Consider the following 21,967-nt stretch of genomic DNA (forward strand, 5'->3'; position numbering starts at 1 on the left):
TTCATGCATGCATGAACAACCTGGGAAAGCCTTCAGAACCGCAGCATCAAAGTTTTAAGGAGGGGGCTTCATTTCTGTGCCAATGTGTTTTACAAACCATTCCATCAACTGCTTCTCACAGCCCTAATATTGTGCATAATAATAGAACATTAAGGTTAAGGAATAAGGGTCATGGTAAAACAAATATGTCTTATTTTAGGATTAAACTTTGGGGGAATATCCTCAGAGGAAGAGAGAGATTGGGTAAAACATGTTTTAAATGAACATGCAAATCTCTTTTCTCCTGTCAGACCAGGGATGCATCCCACTGTACTTTTGCAGTCTTACTACCAGATTTCTTTCAGTGGCAAAGCCGAGGACTTCATCTAAAACCACTTTATATGTGCAAAACGTGTTCCACCTAAGTTACTCAACTATGACTTCTTATACAGGTAGATCATTAATAACACACATTTCTAAAGTTCAAAATCTAAATACTTTCAGATTGACCATGGAGTTCCTTTGCGTTAAGTACTACTACTATGGTGAAGAGGCATTGTTCAGTAAGCTGACTTTTCCTCCTTTTTTCTGACAAGAAAAAAAAAAATTCTAGATAGAAGACAACACCTGACCACTATAAAAACTGTTGACTAAATATGGTAATAGCACCAGAAAAGCTTTACCTGGAAGCCTCTCTCAGAACTGCAACCATTATTGGAAAAAAATCTTCTGACCTTGCAAGACTCCAGAGCAGAGATTTTCATTGCCTTCCCCTCTCTCCTTTAACTTTTAGAACTAGAATTTGGTTGGAACTTTTAGATATGGAAGCAGTCTTATGGATCATTTCTGCTTAATGTCATAGATGCTACCTGGCAACATCTATTCTCTAAAGTTTTACTTACCTTATAATGTACATGGAGGTTTGGTTCATATATGATTCAATGAACTTATGACAGAATGAGGTGGTTCTTAGCCAAAAGGCCAAAAGGCCAAAAAGCTGAGAATAAGATGAAAAATAAGTGCGCTATCAAATTTGTTGAAGATCTCACACTGAAGGTCCCTTATAAATTTTGTAACTATGATCAAATCTATCTGGCTTCACTGTTTTCCTCTTTTTAATGCAATGTTATTTCCACTCTTATTTCTTTTTTCTTTTCTTTGATCCATCAAATTGCTTTTGGAGCCTTTTATGTTAAAGAGCAAGATTTAAACAACATTCTTTTCAGGTGTATCTATATGTGTCCCTTTAAGAGAATGAACTATGATGACCCTAGGAGTTATTTTCTTAGTGAGAAAGAATGCCCAGCAAATGGAAAGTGTGTGGGCTGATCATGTATTCCAATAAAAATAAAGTTTGTTTTTTTGTTATTTGTTGTTCTATTCTGTACGGTGTCAACTTCTCACAATATGCTATGAGGATATTTCCTCCCATCATTTTGATAAAAATGCAGCTACAAAAGCTATGAACAAGTGAAGAAAGACAGAAGAGAGAGTAATAATTCACGTATCTCTTCACTTCTTTTTTTAAAATATATATAGGCTCTGAATCCAAAGAGCGCCATTGCTCTCTGATTGCTTTCCATTAAATCTGCTTTCCTGGAAGCTCTTCTACTTCTATAATTAGTAACCCATCAGTCTGTAAAAGAGCATAATCTCATGTTTTTGGCAGAGTGTGTTAACACGCCTGAAGAGCACACATGTACTCTTGTACTCTGCACTATTAGCACTAAACAAGATAAGCAGAAGTTGCTCCATTTCAAAGTATAAGAATTGCTGGACTTGTAATAGTAACTCTTCCAGTAGGAAAGGAGGGACAAAAAGGATTGGACTAGAATAAGAGGGCATTAACGGCTGGTGAGTTCTACCTGGCCAAACTTTATTGTGGGCTTCACTTATATCCCAAATTGGATAAGGTGCAAAATTTGACAGATCAAAATAATCAAGAGTATGGGTAGAGTTCTATGATGAAGAATTACAATAAATTGACTTTTTCCCTTAGAAAAACATTGAATGGGGAGGATATGATAGATGATAATATACTGCATGGTGTGGAAGAAGTGGGATAGGGTTAAAAATATTAATTCCCAGGATCATCCAATAAAGCTGGATGGAGGGATATTCAGAATAAATAAAAGGAAGTATTCCTTCTTAATTAAAGTCTGGAGTTATTCCATGATGTCATGATGGTTTTCAGCCTGGACAAAGAGGATTTGATAACTTCTTGAGGGCAGAAGGCTGTCAGTGGTTACCTGCCATTATGACTATTTATCTTCAGTATTAGAGGAAGAATGCTCCTCTGTACAGGTTGCTGAGATCACAAGTGGGAGGGGCTACTGTTTTGACAGGTTACAGGGTAGCCTCTGTGATAACAGGATGCAGGACTATGTAGGCCTCTTGTCTAATCCAGAGTAATTTTCCATCAGTGCTATTGGTCCTCTAAATATGTGGCCTATCCAAAGCCTCCTACTTCTCCCTTAATTACATGGGATGTGCTCTGTACAATAGATATTATGATGCTTGGTTTGTCTTGCTCTACGGAATAGCTACTGCATCTTAGATGACAATCACCGTGGTGCCTCACAGATCCTGCCCATGTCTCATTCATTACAGTCACAATTGATTTACATCCAGTTCTGATTTCAGTGTGCCTGAACATGACCACATTCTACCAGCCTTGGAGCATTGTATTTTTCTCCCTCCCCTTCTTGATGAATACAGCTCTAAAACTAGAGAGCAGAAAATCCTATGCTTGGTGTAAAGATCAACCTTGCCCCGTCTCTGAAGGAACTTTGAACTTCCTGAAAAATACTAAATCTTGTACTGAGTATTTAGGCCTGAAGTAAGTCCTAAAAATCTATCTTGTAAGCTTTCTCTCTTTCTTTGAATGATTTTTTTTTTTTGGTATTCAAAGTCCCTTCTCCTTTTTAAAAAAAATTACACTTAGCATAGACTTCAGTCTTTACCATACTTCATTCTAGTTCTGTGGCCCATGAATTCATTGCTACAAATTAGTCTCTTGGACTCTCATCCAACATGTTATGCAAAAGCATCTATGAACTTCTTGGGAGACATCTGTCCTAGCAGGTAAGAGTCAGACACACTTGCCAAGAAGGATTGTTTGCAGCTACCTGAATTTAATTAGAATGTTCTGTTCTCAAGTTACCTTAACTGGGAAGCAAGCATTAAGCCAAACACTTACTTTCAGAAGTAGCTTTGTTGTAAAGCAGTGGAATGAGAAGAGAAAGACTTTTTAGTGTTAGCTTTGAATATTTTGCTTGTACTGTACTTGTTTCTGTTTGTTGGTTCATAATGTTGCTTCTTATTTTCAGAGACTGATTAAATGTTTTTATCATCCAGCTGCCTTGAAGTACTTGACCCATTTGCTTTCGGCAACTACTGTGTACAGCATCCCAATTAGGCCTGAATGAAAACTTTGGTTTTACTTCTGCTTTCTTTATCCAAATCCATTTGTATTCCCACCAGAAAAAGCAACTCCCTTTTCATGATTTTTAAAAAAAATGCACATTGGTCATATTTATTCATTATTGTCTAGATTTAGAAATGGGACTTACAATTGTTATTTTAAATTATTTTTTAGCCCCAGTATAGGAATCAGTATTGGCTCAGATGATTGTATTTATCACAATGCATGAAAGAAATAAGGTTAAATAATAAAATGGAGTTCTAAAGTATCATTAAAAATAAGGAAAAATATATACCAGGCTAGGTCCAAGGGAAAATATCAAAGAAAATAGAAAGGGATCAACCAGGATTCCTTGTGATTGCAAGCTGATTTTGGACAGTACAGTCTACTATCTGCCCTATGAGCAAAGGCTTCAGGATGTGGATGCTGTTGTAAAAAATAAAATAAGAGAGGCATGAGAGACCAGAACAGAATTATGAATAGTATGAAGTTTATTATTAGAAAGTTTTCATCCTCTCTTATAACATTAGAACCTCAACATGTATTTATATATTTTCCTAAAATGAAAAATTATCCTGCAAATGTACAATCTTTCTTAACTTCTTCCATCTTTTTTCCTTCTTACTATAGAAAATATACAGTATTCAAGAATAAAAGGATCAGGGGACAATTGCTCCTACTAGAAGCCCTGTTTTTGGAAGGAAGTTCCAATAACTGAATTAGACCTCTTCATAAATAGGAACATGAATACAGCTAAGAAAGTCCAAGAGGCACAATAAAGACTGATAGTCTTTTACAGGATTTTTGCTGAAGTTCCTCATTTGGCATCCTTTTTCAATCTGACCTTAGAAAGAGGTATGTTGCCATTGCTGTCTTGACATTTCTCTAAAATAAAGTAATGGCTACCTGTTTAAAAAAAAAAGAAAAGATGAGTCTCATTATTTCATTTAGATCCATCATTTTGCTAAATAAAGATGCAAAAATCTTCACTGCATTTCTTGCTATTTTTTTTAGTATAAACCCATAGGTCAAATGTATTTAGGGGCAATGGTGAAATGATTCCTGGTAGACTGCTGTTAGATAAGAGTCTCAGTGTAATCTATACCATGAAACAAAGGTCAGCTTTCTTCCTTTTCTTTTTCTAATAGCATATGCTGACAAAAACCTTTGAGCTGAAAATTGATTTTTCTTCCTGAACTCTGTGATGATGCATGATCATAACAGAGAAAAGAGAAATCTTTATAATCCAATTGTACTGCAATTACCAACAGTAATAGATATGAACCTTTTTCTAAATAAAGCACTCATTAAGGCAATCTCTTTTCCCCCATTTATTGCCTTAATTATGAGACTGAAAGTCTATACACCCTGCTCTATGTTCTTTTCTAAACAATCAGAATGCATAGAGATAATGTAATCTAACCAGTGTGCTGGCTGGGGAATTCTGGGAGTTGAAGTCCACGCCACCTAAAGTCGCCAAGTTTGAAAAACACTGATCTAAAGTAACAGTAAAATCACAACATAGGCATTAATTCTAGTCCTCAGATTAAATAACGAAAACAAACTCAATGAAGACCATGAAGAGCAAGCAAAAATGTAACTCTGACAAGCTGGAAGTTGGGAAAGTCAGCTAAACTGGATGAGTTTGTATTTCCCTGAAAAATCTGGTGTGGAGGGGCAGATATTCTCAGCTCACTGCTACCTATGGAAAGAAGACTGGTGACTAAAAGTGCTCTGGAGAGCTTCTGATGACCTTAGGCAAATTTGCCACCATGGGAGCAGAATGTTGGATCAGAGATCTCTTTGGTTGGACACAGTTAAAAAAAAAAAGAAGAAGGATAAATAATTACACTATTCAAGTATTTCCAGAGCCCAACTTTCTTGTTTCCAGATATTTATAGTAATGGAACACAAACATCCGTAAATGCAAAAGGATTTAAAATGATTTAAGATGCAAAAGGATTTAAACTGAATATCTTGGCATATGATGGCAACAGGCACACACAAAAGAGCAATATGCTTCAAGAGATAATGAATTTTAGTTTAGAGGAGAGTGAACAAATGTTTTGAAGAATTATGAAAAAGACCATATGGTTCATTTTTTAAATTAAAAAAAAACTCTGCAAAACATTAATGGTTTTGAACTTAAACCCAGAAAAAATGCAGCTGCTTATAAAAGAAGAAATCAGTGTTGCTGCAGATACAGCTCAAAGCTAGTTTACCCATTGGATCAAAGTATTTTGGGCAGAGATCCTAATGGGCACTGTGGCTTTGACTTATATAGCCTAGTCTGTTGGGAAAGCTAATACATGAGTGGTCTGAACTCTGTCCAAGCTGTTCTGAGACTCGACCCACCCACTCATGCCTCATAATGATAACAATACCCATCACTGAGAAAAAGGAGAATTTATGTATTTTCATAAAATCCTCTGACTAGGGCAGTTTCTCATAAGTTAATGCATCCCCATTTGCCAACTATTTCTAAGTGACAATTCCACTAATGGGTCCCTGGGGCAGTCTCATGAGTCCAACAATGATTGATTGATTAACTATTTATGCCCCACTTTTCATTGGGGAGCTCACTACCTGGGTAACAGGGATCCCCTCATTTTATCCCCACCAAACAGCCCTGTGAGATATGTTAGGTTGAGAGAAATGACTGATCCAAAGTCATCAAGTACACTCCATGGCTGAGTGTGGACTTGCACAGTAAGGAGAGGATGCCAGTCAACTCTTGCAGTGCATAGGCCCTTTTATCCAGCTTTCTCTCCCCACTCTTCCTCTGACCGCACATAGAAAGATGATGGTCCTAGAGAAAAGAAATAAGACCATAGAGCCAATAACAAACCACTCAATTGCCATCTATGGAAGGATGAAGATGCAGTGAAAGTAAACAAGGAGAAACCAGGATAACACAGGCACAGAAATCAAATACATGTAACACTATGAAAAGAAAAAGACAAAGCAGGGTAGGAATAGGCCTAACACATAGGATGCAGTCGTACAGTGAACCAGAACCTGACCCATCTAACTAACTATCATGTGCAAGCAGCTGTCCAGGGTTTTAGATGTGAATTTTTGCAGGCTACCTGGAAATGTCAGATATTGAAGCCAGGATTTTCTGCATATAAAGTTTCCATCAGTAAACAGTTGCAATGATTTAACTTGTTTGGCTTTGGTTTTTAACTGATCAGCACCCATTCCTAAGGGGGAAAAAAATCCTTAGGAAATAGCACAGGCCAACTTCAAATTGGCACTTGAGCCACCTCTTCACACCTGGGAAACAGCTTTCCAAACAAGGAATAAGAGGTCATTTCTCTTTTCTCACTCAGAGCAAGGTCACAGTAAAGCTAAGGAAAAAGGACCTGCAAAACAGGCATCTGCAGAGGGCCCCCACCATTCCTTGAGAAGGACACCATCATTCCAGACTTGGTCCTCATTTTTCTTCAGATTTGCTGCTGTATCTAAATGAATAAACAGGGAAGAGAGCAGCAAACAGAAGAAGCTACTACCCCAACATGTCTTCTCTTTTCCTAGTTAATGCTTGTTTGGATTGCTCCCTCCCTGAATGAAAGCAGTAGATCTTGGCAACTGCAGCAAGGAGAAGGTGGGGCTCTGACTCAGAGAAGGGAGCAGACCAAGAGCACCTTGCCAAACACCCTTTAAAACTTGGAATGGACACAGGCAGCAGGGAAAATTAGGAAAGGATCAATAGTTGTCTAAGTCATCCCATTGGCAAGTCTGAACTAGACATTGTAAGACGAAGGCTGGAATTCAACAAGAGTCTGCTGTTTGGAGGGAGGATCTTTTTCAGTCTAGTTCCAAGGTTAACTTTTGCGTCCACAGAAGAAGTGTTGACTTGCCTTCCTTAGCCATAGGTCAGATCTGCACTTTCTGCTTGGCCCATCAGGAGTGAGGCCACTCACCACTTCCTGTCTGAAGAAACAGATGGCATTATCTTCCTCCCACTCACAGTCCATTGCAAGTGAGCCCCACACCCATGCTTTGATGCAAAACTGTTGTTTTCCAACCTGAGCTGCCTTAAGCCCTTCAGAGCAGATGGTCTCAAGGCTTCATTCCATTCTAGTAGCAGCCCCAACTCCACTGGCTGCAGAGCCTGGCATGGCCCCTTCCCTCCAGTGGCTGGTCGCTGCTTGAGCTGCCAAGATCCTATATTCTCTGCTGGTCAGCTGTTGCTGTTTTAAAAATAAGCTTGTGATGGTCTGTTAAGTCTGTTAAGTCAATGAACTATCCTCAATCCTCAACTCATGTTCTCTTCAACCTTCACATCTCCCAGTGGGCGCTTTTTTTGATTTCTGCCCAAGCTAAATGATGTACATTCTCATTGCTTTCCCACCCCACCTTTCTATTCTTCCCTTCCCTTCCCTTCCCTTCCCTTCCCTTCCCTTCCCTTCCCTTCCCTTCCCTTAAGAACATATTTAAGTTGCAAGGTAGGAATGTTACTACTTTGCTTCTTTGAAGCTGAAGTATCAGTTCTTCTGTTTCTATTTCCATAAAGCAAAGAAAAAGCAGGGGGACTAGTGAAGAGCAAACAATCCCTAAAAGGAAAAGGCAAACACTGGTAGACCAGGCCACATAGGAGCCAGCCAGAAGTTCCCAAACTTAGAAAAGTACAGCCTGTCAGTATTTTTTTTTAATAATATTTTATTGAAATTTTAAAGTTGCAAAGTTAAAAGTTAGAAATGAAAAAGAAAATTGAAAATACAAATTATAAAGAAAAGGAAAAGAAAAAGTGAGATAAAGGAAAAGGAAAAGAAAAAGTGAGATAAAGGAAAAGGAAAAGAAAAAAGATATAAAAAATAGATAACTTCCAATCTATCTCTGGTCTTAGGAATAGTAAGACTGTCATAAGTGCTAGTTTTTAATATATTAAGTAGGAATAATTCTTTGTCAAAACATATCCCATTACATTTATAATCTAATCTTCAAATCCCCATGTAAGCTTCACCCCACCTGCATTTTGCAAATAGTCCATCAATGGTTTCCATTCTTTAAGGTAATAGTTATTTGAATTTTCTTTTAATAAGCAAGTCAGTTTATCATTTTCTGCCATTTCCATCAGTTTTAACAACCATTCTTGTATTGTTGGTAGTGTCTGGGTTTTCCAAACTTGTGCATAAAGAAGTCTTGCTGCGGTAATCATGTATTGAGTAATTCTAATAAGATGTTTTCCTATTTGAAAATCCATTATCCCCAACAGGAATAGTTCTGGTTTAAATGGAATCTGTATTTGTAGTATGCTCTGCATCAAGGATTGTATTTGAGTCCAGAATTTCTTTGCAATTTCACATGTCCACCACATATGGTAAAACGACCTCAGCCCGTCAATATTCATAATACAGGACTAGATGGACCAATTACTTAACATGGTATAAGGCAGCTTCATTTGCTGAACGTAAAAGATACAAAGTACAGACATTGGTGTCCTGAACCTGGCTTATGTCTAAGCCTGAACTTTGAAATTTTCATGCATCACTGTTTGTCAGGCAACAATCTGCCCAATGCAACCTCTGGGGCTTCCTTCTTTGGGTCAGACTTTTTCTCAAAACACATTGTTTAGACTAGCCTTTTCCCCCTTGGGGCTTGGCAGATACATTGCAATATAATCCCCGTCAGCCCTATAAGGTAGACCAGAACAAGAAACCAAGGTCATATGGGTCTTGTGGCATATGGTTTTTAGTGGCCTGGCATGACTGCAATTGTGCTGGCATGAGTCAGCAAATAGAGTGAGAAAAGGGAAGAAGCAGCTCAGTTCTGACCTTGAAGGGCAGCTGTGTTGTAACGGGGACTGATGAGCCGACCTGGCTGCTAGCCAGAGCTGTTGTGGGGAGATGTTAAGACAGCAATCCTATTGGTCCAGCACGATATGTAGGCATTGGGGACTAAAGCTTTGGGGGGGGACACCCACCTTAGTTGCTGGGGGACATGTGGCTGATTTCACCTAAAAATTGGACAAAGAGAGAGAAGGAGAGGAGAGTAAAGGACTGTACAAAACAGAGTTGCTGGAGAGAAAAGTTGGACAGTGAAGTTACATGAATGTGCAGAGCAGCTGGCGGTTCCTGGTCAGGAAGGGAGAAGAAAAGTCCACTGGAAGAATAGAAGTGAAGACCAAGAGAGAGGACATCGTCACCCAAGAACCAAGATGGAAAGAAGGGGATCAGCTGACAAAGCCCTAGTCTCTGGGGAAGGACTGGGCAGAAGACCCTGAGAGACATTCTTCCCCCAGTGGAGAAGCAATAGGTGTTCACCTAAGCAGATCCAGGAGAAAGCCAAGCCATGCTGAGCACACTATGGTAAATCCAGCCATTTCTTTCTTTTCACTCTCTCTTGATAAGCCCAGAAACAAGAGGAGGGAGATGGAATGAAAGGGGGAGGAAACAGAAGAGCTAGAGGGAAATAGTCTCTGGGAGGGAGACCTAGAAGGAAACCTGACATTGGATGAACACCAGGATTGTGTTGTATATACTTTTTGTAAATGCTTGTTGTAAATAGCTTCACTGTAAATAGTAAAAAGCATAAAAGCCTCCCCAGCTGCCCTTCAAGGCCAGAATTGAGCTTCTATTCCCCTTTTCTCACTTCATTTGCTGACTCACACCAGCACAATTGTGACCATGCCATGCCACTAAAATTATATGCCACAAGTCTAAAACTACTTTGATTGGAACAGCTATAGTGATAGAATCTTGCAAGTCTGAATGTGATTCCCCCTCCCTCATTTTATTTTTGTGTGAATTTGGGAGGGGCTTGTCTGAGTTGTTTCCTCAAATTAGTTTCTTGAAAGGACTCCAGCCACACTTGTCTGATCATTGTCTTGGTAGTGGCTTTTCCTCCTGTCCTTCAAAGCCATTCCCTATTCCCTCTACATTTCCCATCACCTTCATTCAGCATCTCTGTTTGCCATGATGTCTGGGAATGATGAAAGTTTTAATCCAATATATCTGGAGGACGATAGCTTGAGGAAAGCTATCTTAAGTTCATAATTTAATTAATGAAGATAGATCCCTGCATTAAATAACCAATATTGGGAGCCAATTCATTACATCCTAACTGTTGTCTTCAGGACTTCTCTACAGGACTTTAAGCCAATATCTTTTTGAGAATTGACACTCACAGAAGAAATAACAGGAAGAGAACATCTGGTAACAGCAACAGTAAGGGAATGAAAACATCTTCTTTTGGCAGGATAGAAACTGCTAAAAAAATTATCTGTGACCATATATGGTCCCTTTTCTCACAGTTACTATCCAAACAAGCCTGCCTCATTATAATGTTTGAGGTTCAGCATATGCTATCCAGCTGGGCAATTTAACTCCAGTGTTTTAAACACAAAGCTAAATAAAATCAATCATTTCATTTCAAAGAAAATATTGTCCTTTTCCAGAATAATAAATTGTAAACTTCTCATAAATTAATGTTACAATTATTTATGCACTGCGGATAATTAGAAGAAATTAACACACTGGGAAATATGAAGTCAGTTTAATTAGGTAGGGCAATTTCAGAGAGGCTAATGTAACCTTCTAGCCTACAAAGGAACATTCATGCTAATGTGTCTGATTAGCAAACACACACAAATAAAGAAATGTGATTCAAAGTGCATTATAGAAAAGCAAGACAAGTTCACAAGCAGTATCTGATCATCATAAGCCCCAAATCCTCATGCTAAAGACACCATCACTGAAAAACCACAGAGAATGAAGTAACAGATATTACACATTAATACTGCTTATAATAGTAGTAGATGAAAAAAAAAAACATTCTGATGCAATCAGTGACATGGTTGCCCAGATAAGTACTGAGAAAGAAGTGAATGGACACTTCTAGAATGCATATACAGAACATCATATGAAAATTGCAAAAGGCCACTTCCCCAGAAGAGTTCAAAAGTGAAATGCAAGATTCCTACTGGGATTGGAAATCCAAAGACATTTAAACCAGAAAACACCTGTCCAAGTGGTACAAGGAAATGTGGTGCCAATTTCATGGTTGGGACACACACAATCAGACTGTCCCAGCCCAGTAGAGACTGGGTTGTTGACATAACTTCTTCTGAAAAGAAACAAGACAGGTAGAGGCTGTTTTCAAAATAAGCTGGGGCAGGTTGAGAATGACACTGAGCATTGATGTCCTCAATAAGCTATTAATGTGGCCATCTTCATGCAGGGACAAACAGGGCATGAAAATGAACTCCTAGGCCCTGCACCAGCACATCCAGCTAGCAGCAAATAAAGACTGGCATTTTTAAATGGATGATGCTCTTGATGGAAATAATAACTTCGGCTTAGATGTCCACTGCTCCTTTCTGATATTCTGTCCAGGAATCTCTAACTTCTCTCCATATGAATAGAGAAGAGGCCTTTTAAATAACAAAGCTAAGCAAGGGAGAGCTGAATTTCCTCAGAAGCAAAATGGCGTAACACTCTGCCAACAAATGTAACTTTTGTGCTTTTGAACAACTTGGCTCCAAACTATCCCTGAATGTACTGGAAATGTTGTAGGATACCATGACAACCCAACCAAACAATGTGAAACTCTTGACTTCCCAGCATTTGGGAATGTGGGAGATTTCAGTGAATAGAATGAAGCAAAAGTAGCCAGCTTGTCAAGGGGATTATCAAAATGTTTCAAACCATTTTTATAGGCACTGTAATAAGAAGCTTCCAAAACACGAACACTTTCCATTTCATTACAACTGGTAACATACTTGGAATCAACAGATATATCTTCAGAAACAGAAAGCCAAAGGTTTACTTAATTTAAGAGTGAAACCTTACATAGATTTACTGGAAAATAAATCCCACTGAGTGTAGTGTGATGTCCTTTAGAGTAAGTCAGCATAGGATTGCAGTCTTATTTAACAAGATTTAAATGCCACATCCTAAGCACTGAAGCCATGATCAATGGCTAAAATCACTGGTAAATATTCTTGCTTCAGGAGAATACTGGAACCACACATGCTGGCTTTGCTCCTGCCATTTTATCCCTGGTGACAGTGTTCCACCTACACTGAAGTTGGAAGGTGTGCATTCGGCACTCTATCCCTCAGTGGTGGATCAGGTCTGATCAGTACTTGAATGGAGATATCCAAAGATCAGGGTTGTAGCTAGACTCAGAATTTTTTAAAAAGTTCCAGAAGTCAGTAGTAAACAATTTCTATATTGTTGCCATGAACACAACATGAATGTGTCCTTTCAGTCTTTAGCAGTCCTGCTCAAGTCAAAAGAGACTTCTTTATTGGGGAGTCATGTTCTACATCTAGGGGAGCCTAGACAAATATAGTAGGCTTATTCTCATCATCAAGGCTGTAAGCCAGATAGGTAGCAGGGATGTGACTGTTGGAGTGAGGTTAGTAAGCATGGTCCATCATTCTTCTGATGGAAAAGTAAATATATGAGCATTTATGACAGAACAAATCTTCTTCAAGGCATTGGGTAGTCATTTTTCTCCTTAAGGTATCCTAAATCCAGAAATCCAAAAATCAATTTTGTGTTGAACTTGCCCACAAAGTCGTGCCTGCAGGCTCTGCTTCTCTGCTCCCTTGATGCAGGGAACAGGATAATCCGGCTTTGTATAATCTGTTAATGCAAACATACATATAAATAGTGCTTCTATTTATTAAACTTTCTCTTCTTACTTTTGCTAAGTAGGAAAAAATTAGGGTGGGGGCCATCACCAAAAAGCAAAGAAATAAGTAGAGATGGGTCTGGTGCAGCCTCTTGCATCAGGAGAATGCTGGAACCATGCATACAGATTCTGCTCCTGACATATTTAAAAGGAGATCAGATTAGCTGATGGAGACTACATGTCATTGTGGTTTCTAGATCTGAGGGCTATGTATCACCTCCAGAACCAGAAATTGCATGTCTCTAAGTATTGGTTGTTCTGCACCTTGTGTAGGAGAGTCTACTTTTTGCTTGGATACTTCTTATAACTGTTGGGTTGTTCTCTGTAATAATAAGATGTTGGACTAGATAGGTCTTTAGTCTAATCCAGCAAGAATTTTCTTATGATGAAATTACCCAGAATCTTATGTAACCTTTATTTTAAAAGCTTATTTTAAACTATTGGCACCAAAGGAGTTTTCAGTTGAACTTTCCTATTATTCTTTGTTTGTCTTTAATGAATCATGATTGTGCAAGGTGATTTTTCACTTTCCTATTCCCCTTTTTCTGGCATACTTTGGAATTCTTCCAGATAGAAAATTTGAGATGCTTGTAAAAAAATTATATTTTTATTCTTACCTCTTTTTTTAAAAAATATGATCTTTCCATCTTTTTCTTCAGAAATACTCTGTCATATTTTATGGAGCATCCAGGCAATATCATAGCCAAATCATCGCAAACTGTGTTTTCTGTTTTGCCTTCCTGTGTTTCATTCATATCTCATATGTGGGTGTACAAAATGTGAAGAGGGTCAGAGAAGCATACAAAACAGAAAGCCTTCACAAAAGTACCTGCACCAGTTTGCTTTATAGAAAAAGCACTTTTAAGACTTTTAAAGTTGTTCTTCTAACTTACATATATTTCAGTCACAGGAGGCAACTGACATTGATATTGTGTGCTTTTCTGGCTGAAAAAAAATGATACTAGCATGGCTGAAATAACAACCATTCTCTGTCAATTTTATAAAGGTCTGAAAAAGTCACTTCATTTTCACATTTAAATAAGCATTTTAAATCAGGAATCCTAGCTAGAGATTGTTTAGAAATATGAATTTCACCACATATTCAGTGGTAATTCTCAAGAAAAACTAAGCATGATCAAAGGTGGTTGACACTTGGATAACTGATCATCAGGGAATTCAGGGCTGCAAACAAACAGAGGTCAATGACAAACCACTTCTGTATTGTTGCTGAGAAAAATTCATGGATGTGTCCATGAGTTCTTCCTCAGACCTAAGTTAAAGTGCTTTCCACCAGACCTTGAGCAGACAGAAAACTCTACTGGCATAAAGTTGCTGCCCCATTAATTTATGATATATAGGGCTGTAAAGGACAGGGATTACTGGATTTTCACTGCTTGGTTTCCCTCCCCACCCACCACATTCATCTTAACCTCTTAATGTGGGATGAGACTGGGACTAGAGCAAGGACTAGGGAGGAAGTTAATATTGAGAGATGACAAAGCTAGCAGGTTCAGCTATCTTTCAAAACTCACTCAGGTCAGGTGGAAGTGTTTTGTATAGGTGTATCGATAGGGAGCCTGACCGTCAGCCAATGTCAGCTGGTGATCAGACTCCTTTCTAGAATAATGGTATTCTGGAATAGCACTATTCAACTTTTGTTCAACTATTGCTCTTTATCCAAAAGACTTATTGTCCTTTCGGAAATCTCTCAGGACATGGTTTTTCCAGCAGGCCTGGGGAACCCTTGGAAACAGGCAGCCCGTGAGATGGCTTTATGTGGGTGAGTTCTTTAAACACTCCCTGTGGTCTTAGTTATATGGATGTTTTGTTGTTTTTAATGGTTAAGATGTTTTTATTGTTTTGTCTTATTATACGCCACCCAGAATCTCATTTGTGAGATGGGTGGCCATATAAATTTGATAAAGAATTAAAGAAATAAAAAAGAAGTCCAGTGATCAGCTGATATCAGCTGATTCTCAAGCTGCTTTTGAATACAGTTTGAGAAGAGCCCTAAAAGGAGCCACTGACAGGTGCTGGGAGACTTGTGCCATAAAGCAGCAGAAATCATTCCCATTTTACTGTGTTGCCCTCCCCTACTGCTACTGGTTGGACTGATGCAGGTATCTGAGCTAGCAGTTGGTTGGAAACCTGATGGGTACATAGCATAGCTTGGCTGGGGAATTCTGGGAGTTGAAATCCACGCATCTTAAAGTCGCCAAGGTTGAGAAACTCTGGCCTAGGGATTGCAAGAGAGCGGCTGGACCTGCACCATCCTAAAGTGGGTTAATTCTCCCATTTGCCACCCACAAAATAGTCAGTGATGTGTATCAAATTGAATTCATGACAAAACCTGTATTGGGATAAAGGGGAAACACCACTTTAAGCACTACTTTCATACCAGTATGCCTGTGGGCTACTGAAGGCAGCCTTGTATATTTCCTGGGGATCAGATGAAGGCATTGTTATGAGGATATATCAGGAAGAGAAAAAAAGGGCAGGGAATGTTGTGGTCAGCACCATCCATAGGGGAGATCGAAATCTGCAGGAAGCTGGTTGCACCATTGCAACTGCAAGCCCAACCTGTTTTATACTTGCATACAAAAGGGCCAGCTTGCACTCTGACAATGCGCCCACCATTTTGCAGATTTCAAGCCCCCCCTCCCCAGAATAGATGCTGCTGTTTATGCCACAGTTAGATGTGGTTCTACATAGTTGATAAGAGTTCAGCTCAACAAGAGGGTGGTATGATTTTTTAGCTTTTATACATTTGGACTGCATATACTAATTTAAATGTTTAATATGCCAGTTTTGCCTACTGTTAAATAAACAACTTGATTTTTAATAATTTAATTGTATAACATGACATGAAGATTTAAATATCTGCATATGTGTCTTAACTGTATAATAGATATATGCGTATGACATGAAGATATATGTGTATTGTTATTGACTTTCTTTAGGGGATTGCTTGCATACGGTAAAAATAAATTTAAAAGAATCATTGTATCTTTAACTTCAAAAATCTTTTGCTAATGTAAGTTACTTTTGATCCTGTTTATGATTTTAAATATTTTATCTGTCCATCCACAGATGTGTGTCAATTACCCTGTTCTTCTTCAAACCAAGATTTCTTATTACTGCTGTTTGATATATTTATAGAGCTTGTATTTATAATGAAGAAATGCTTTTAAAAATGTTTTAGATTCATGGAAATAATGATGCACATCATGTAAAGTGTTCTTCATGTTTCCCAAAGGTGGGAACCCCGTGGATATAGTGGATGGAAAAATGACATTTCCCATGACTCAGGGCTAATCTGCTAGCTGTTAGGTTGACCCTGGAAGCATGGGAAACACTTAAAAAATCTATCAAGTGTTGCCACCTTTTGGAAAAGAAAGGAAAAGAGAAAAGGAAACTAAACAAAGGAAGCAAATATAAATAATATATATCAGCTTAGCTACATTTTTGGGGTAGGTTTGCTAAAGTTTGTAATATAGTTTGGGATAAAAATAGAGGGAAATGAAATATTTTCTGAGGTTAAACAGGTCATAGATCTTTCTGCTTAAAAAAAAACTGGTTCTACTAAGATGATAGAATTCAAATATTTGAGAAGCATGTAAGGGAATCCATATGCTTTTCTCAAAGACAAAGACCTATTTAACAGCTGTTGTGCTATGGGGCTTGAATCTATATTGTCTCCATAAGCTCAAGAAAGTGTACACAGATCCATTTTTATCCTCTGACAACAACTCACTTCAAGAAGTGAGGCCAATACATATATTTGCCCATCCTGGATAGCAACAACAGTCAGAAGCGGATCTGCTGAGTGGATGGCTGAAATGATAAATGTCTTGCTACAAGAAGAGGTAGATTGTGCATGTTTGCAAGAATCTATGATAAAATCATTAAATAACATTCTCCCAGAGAATTCCTGACCAGTATCTAATATTCCATTCTTAAGATTCTTGTTCATGGAATAATTTTTCAACTTCAGATTGAATGAAATGGACTCCTCTTTTTTAAAAGATAAGCTCATCATTTGGGAATTCTTCTGTACATAACCTAGAAGCCCAGATGTTGACAGTGCCCAGGAGGCCAGTAGCCAGGATGGGGTGCCAACTCAGCCCATTCCTAAAACATGCAGATCTAGCCAATGTGACATTTATATATTTATTATATGATATCACTACTGGATTCTTACAGTGCACTTCACTTAGCGCTGCCTTTAAAGACTATTTGGAAACAACAACTGCCTAAAAATACTGTATAAGCATCCATATGTTTACAGGGACAGGTCATCATGGAGAAAATCTATTTATGTGGCTGCTAAGAATTGATGTCAACTTGATCACACATAATCAATCAATCAATCAATCAATCAATCAATCAATCAATATGTTAACAGGGCTGACTACGGAAAGCAGTCTCTCTTACTGAAACAGTTATCTTAGCTTCCATGGACAACTCTAACCACTGGTTATGACCTTTACAGCCCTGAATGATTTAGGACCATGATATTTAAATGACTGGCTTATCTCATATGATCATCTTCAGAAGCTCTCTTGTTACACTCAGCAATCTTTCATTTTGAAGAGGATCACTTTGATGGCTTTGGAATGTCCTACCCAGAGAGGACCATCTCACTTTTCAGAAGCGGACAATCCAGCTTTATGGGAAGCCCTTTGTTGTCTATTCCTGCCTGCTAATTTATCAAATTCAATTTTAAATATTTAAAGTACTTTTAATTGTTATTGTTGTGTTCTGGGGTTTTTTGGCTGCTGCTTTGTGTTTTCTCTGTTTATGCTCTAAAGTAATTTTAAAAGATCTTTATTTTTTAAAGAGCTTCCTAGAACTGTGGAGGCTTTGTGGGATATACAGTAAAAATAAACAAATTAATAAACAAATGAATAAACTGCAAAAACAAAAGCTTAATATTTGTTATTCATAATCCTTAAAACACTTAAGAGATTTATTTATGACATGAACTTTTAAATCAAATAGTAAAGATTAAACTGCAAGTGTCAGTTACATTCAATGTCTTATTTATTTGGCCATAAATTTATTTCCCTAAATAAATTCTGATACACCATTTCCACATCAGATAACAAGGAAAGGAAAGGGTAAAATAAGGATGTTTTATTACTGTTGGGTTCTTAATGTTCTCTGAGCATGGCTGCGCACATTTCATTGCAAGTGCACTGATGATATTATCTAGCCTGGTAACAAAATGTGCAGGAAAACGGCCATGTGCAGAGAACACCAAGAATCCAGCAATTCAACTCGGATCTACATATATTCTCTGCTAATGTTTGTATTATCATCCTACTGCTCGTTAATTTAAGTTTAAGGTTAAACCATTGAATGAGAAATTGGCCAAAACAGAACCTCATTACCCTAAAACTGTGCATAGCTATAGTTTAGAGTTCTTATACGTGGATGATGCAGAGATTTTATCACAAACACCAGTAGGGGTGATGTGGGGTGTTCAGCCTGTTGTATCCTTCTATGAGGAACAACATTTACAGCTGAACAGGCTATTATTGTGAGCTTAGTAAAATGGCTTAGATCAGTGGGCAGAATTTAGAAGCTGAGGACACTGTTTTGTTTCTTTGATAATTATGAAGTCCACTTCATAAATGCTGTCCAGAAAGGATAAAGAAGTATTGCGGGCATTTTATCATTTTTATAACCAAGAAGAGCTCAGAATATATCAGCTGCACTTAAATAGTTCACAGCCAAATTTTGGCACAACTGCTTTATGGCAGGAGGTTATAGATTGAAGGAACAAAGTAGTTACAAAGCCCATACGAGAGGTGAACTGTATTCCAAATACAAAACTCTGATTGGAAGCCTTTTTGAAAATTATGAGTTATGGGCTAAAATTGAGCTTCTGCCCACAAGAACCCCAATCCTAATTAATCATTTCAGGCTCCTTGGGTGTAGGAGGTAAACAAGAAAATGACTCATATTGGGCTTGTCCCTCAGATGCTTCTGAGGTTAGGATATGAAGAAGCTAGAGTAGTGCTCAAACAAAGGATAATTGATAATAACAGAGAGATAAATCACAATTGGAAATAAGATTTTCAACCCCCAGATGGCCAGATAGTTGGAATAGCTCTTTATAGTAAAGTGTTGTATGGCATTTAGTCTTGTGCATTTTAATATTGTTCTCTCAGCAATTCTAAAATACAAATACTAAAAAAAAAAATAAATTCCACCATGAAAGATTTTTGGCATTGTGGAGAAGGCGTAATTGAAACTCTGGCTCATGTTTTTCTATAGTCGTCATTTCATAAGGATTTCCACAATACTTTTTTAATCCTATAATTTGCAAAATCCCTGGTGGCTCAGAAGATTTTTATGTTACGTGTGGATTAAGATTCGAAAGCAACGTGGCAGGTTGCAAAATTCTGTCTGGCTCTTCGGAGAAGAATGAGGTCTAATGAAATAGAATAATGAGTCATATGTTCATTAAGGTTATGTTACCTAACTGTATTTGAATTTTATATTGTTGTCTAAGTTGTCTATTGAATGTGTGAACCTGAATATTGGTTACTACCGATACTTCATAGATTCTGGAGCTGTAGCTGAGTAAATTAGTGTAACAATTTATACTGGAACTAATTTCCCCTCCCAAAGCCAAGACCATGCTAAATTGGTCCTATATCAACTCCATAATGGAATTATTGTTAAATAGCAGAAACCATCTGCCAATTCATGAGAACCTGAAACTCTATTCAAGGTGATTCCACATAGTTCTATTAGAATAAGAGTGATAGAGGAATGGTAGATAAATGCAATGGTAATAAATATTCCTCTCTCTCTCTTTTCTCTCTCTCTCTCTCTCTCTCTCCCTGTGTGTGTGTGTGTGTGTGTGTGTATACACATACACATATACACACTGGATGGATGGATAAATATGGGTCTACAAAAGGCTCTGGATTTGGAAGATAATGTATGTGGCCGGCATTATATGTATCCTCCCAATTGTTCTACTAATATGTATAGACACAGCCTTGAGGTACAACTCTTTTGAGAATAAAAATCTCCCATTCTTTTTGCCTGTTGAGGTTACCTGATCCACATTCCATCCACTTCTTAGATAAGATTAGCAGATGTAGGCAGCTGATAAGGCAGCATCTCTTTGTATTTTAGGAAGGTAAAATATATTTTAGTAACAGACAATCTTATCTAAATGGGTATATTTGGCATGGTTATCTTTTCTCTATCTTGCCCACAATGACCCACTCTGAGGGATAAAAACAGTCAGAGCTAGGTAGACTTGATGGGGTGCTCCAAACAGGGAAGGGTGGATTATTTAAAAGAAGGCTGCCACCAGGCTGAACCTCTTGACACACCCTAGTCTGTCCAGATGGAAAGTCCTTCGACTTTCTACCAAGGGCTTCTCCCTTCAGCCAAGCTTAAGGAAAATAGAAGGGAAGGTACTTTGCAATACAAAAAATTAATAAAACTTGTGTCAACCCTGAAACTCAGTAGGTATTTGTACAACTGTACAGATGTGCACATGTGGAAAGTTTCAGTGAAAATTTTCCTTTTTTAAGCCAGTAAAAACAAATCTCTAGATAAAAATAATGTATTGGCGGAAAGGGGAATATAGGAAAAAAGCAAAGCAAGACAACGATCACATTCAGAACATTGAAAATAAAATCAACATAACCTACCTACATTACTTATTATCTTCTGGAATGGGTATATGGGTTTCAGCACATGCTTAGAGAAGATGCTTCTTCCTTTCTTTCTCTTCATCTTATAGACTGGAGGTCAAGGGAAAGTCAGCCTCACTAGGGGTACTGCCTGCCACTTTGTGCAGTCAAACAAAATGTTCTGATGTCCTGGATCTAATCAATAAATCAGAAAATTATCAGGCAACTGAATTCATCCTCCTAATAGCCCACTGTTATTAGATAAAGACACTCTCCTAGTTTTTACCAGGAGAGACTATTCCATATGGGGTCATTTTACAAGATGCTTTAAAAGCATGGTTGTACCCATAGGGGTTTGACAAACTAAGGTTTGACAAACTAAGGTTTGTCACTTGGGGTTCCAGAGTGTTACAGTAGGGCCAAGGTAGCTCACCAGAGTTTCCAGATTTATACTGCTCTGAAGAGTCTCCTCAGACAGCTGCCTGGGACAGCTAAATGTTCTTGATGTTCTGCCTGCCCCAGTCCATTCCTCTGATGTGTCCTCAGAATGTCATGTTATGGTGAGTTCTGCAGCTGTCCCCTGTCTCTGTTCTTTCTTATACTTGGCCTGAGGGTCTGCTTTACCTCTAGAGAGCTATGTCCTTGGTTCCTGAGAATATACATTGTCCTCAGTGGTCATTTTAAAAGGGTTAATGTACTGCATTGCTCTTATAAATGTCTGAGTCAGGGTAGACCAGACTAGGATACCAGAGTTACGAATACTTATTTGTTTTTTTATCCACACTCAATCGTTACCGATTCTGCGGCGACTGCCTGGACGAGTCCCTGCAGTTTTCAAGGCAAGGTGTTTTGGAAGTGGTTTGCCATTGCCTCCTTCCTAGAGCAGAGCCCAGCTGGCAAGCTCAGGAGGCGGGGTTTCCATTGCTTCGTGCCTTTTTCGGGCGTGCGCAGCTTCGTTACCAACAACTGCTCCCGTCTCCTTTGCAAGGTGCCGCCAGCATTTTTCCTCCCACTGGGGTGAGAGTCCCCATTTATCTATTCACATAAGTTTTTGAGCTGCTGGGTTGGCAGGAGCTGGGGAGGAAGCAGGAGCTCATTCTGCTGCGCGGAGCCGGGCTCAAACCACTGAAGTGTCAACCATTTCTGGCTGGCAACTTTCAGCATCATATTATAGGGTTGCAGGAACAGAAACTTGCAAGTCTGAATGTGCTTCCCCCCTCCCTCTCTTTATCTTCATGAGAACTAGAGAGGGTCT

General features: G+C 38.4%; 1 long non-coding RNA gene across 3 annotated transcripts; it reads left to right on the forward strand.

Moving 5' to 3' along the window:
• Window positions 1-1,779: 1,779 nt before the first annotated feature.
• LOC112541493 (uncharacterized) lies at window positions 1,780-4,709 on the forward strand. Of its 3 annotated transcripts, none has more exons than XR_015796514.1 (3): window positions 1,780-1,833; window positions 2,623-2,818; window positions 4,034-4,709. It is a non-coding gene; the product is annotated as an uncharacterized LOC112541493 (long non-coding RNA). The 3 variants fall into 3 exon arrangements; XR_015796516.1 differs by lacking the exon at window positions 2,623-2,818 and adding an exon at window positions 2,958-3,063; XR_015796515.1 differs by having other exon boundaries at window positions 1,787-1,833; window positions 2,590-2,818.
• The last annotated feature ends 17,258 nt before the right edge of the window (window positions 4,710-21,967 follow it).

Source organism: Python bivittatus, unplaced genomic scaffold (assembly GCF_059951505.1).
Source record: "Python bivittatus isolate LINGU-HERP-01145 unplaced genomic scaffold, Pbiv_v1 ctg000020_np1212, whole genome shotgun sequence".
Taxonomy (NCBI): Eukaryota; Metazoa; Chordata; class Lepidosauria; order Squamata; family Pythonidae; genus Python; species Python bivittatus.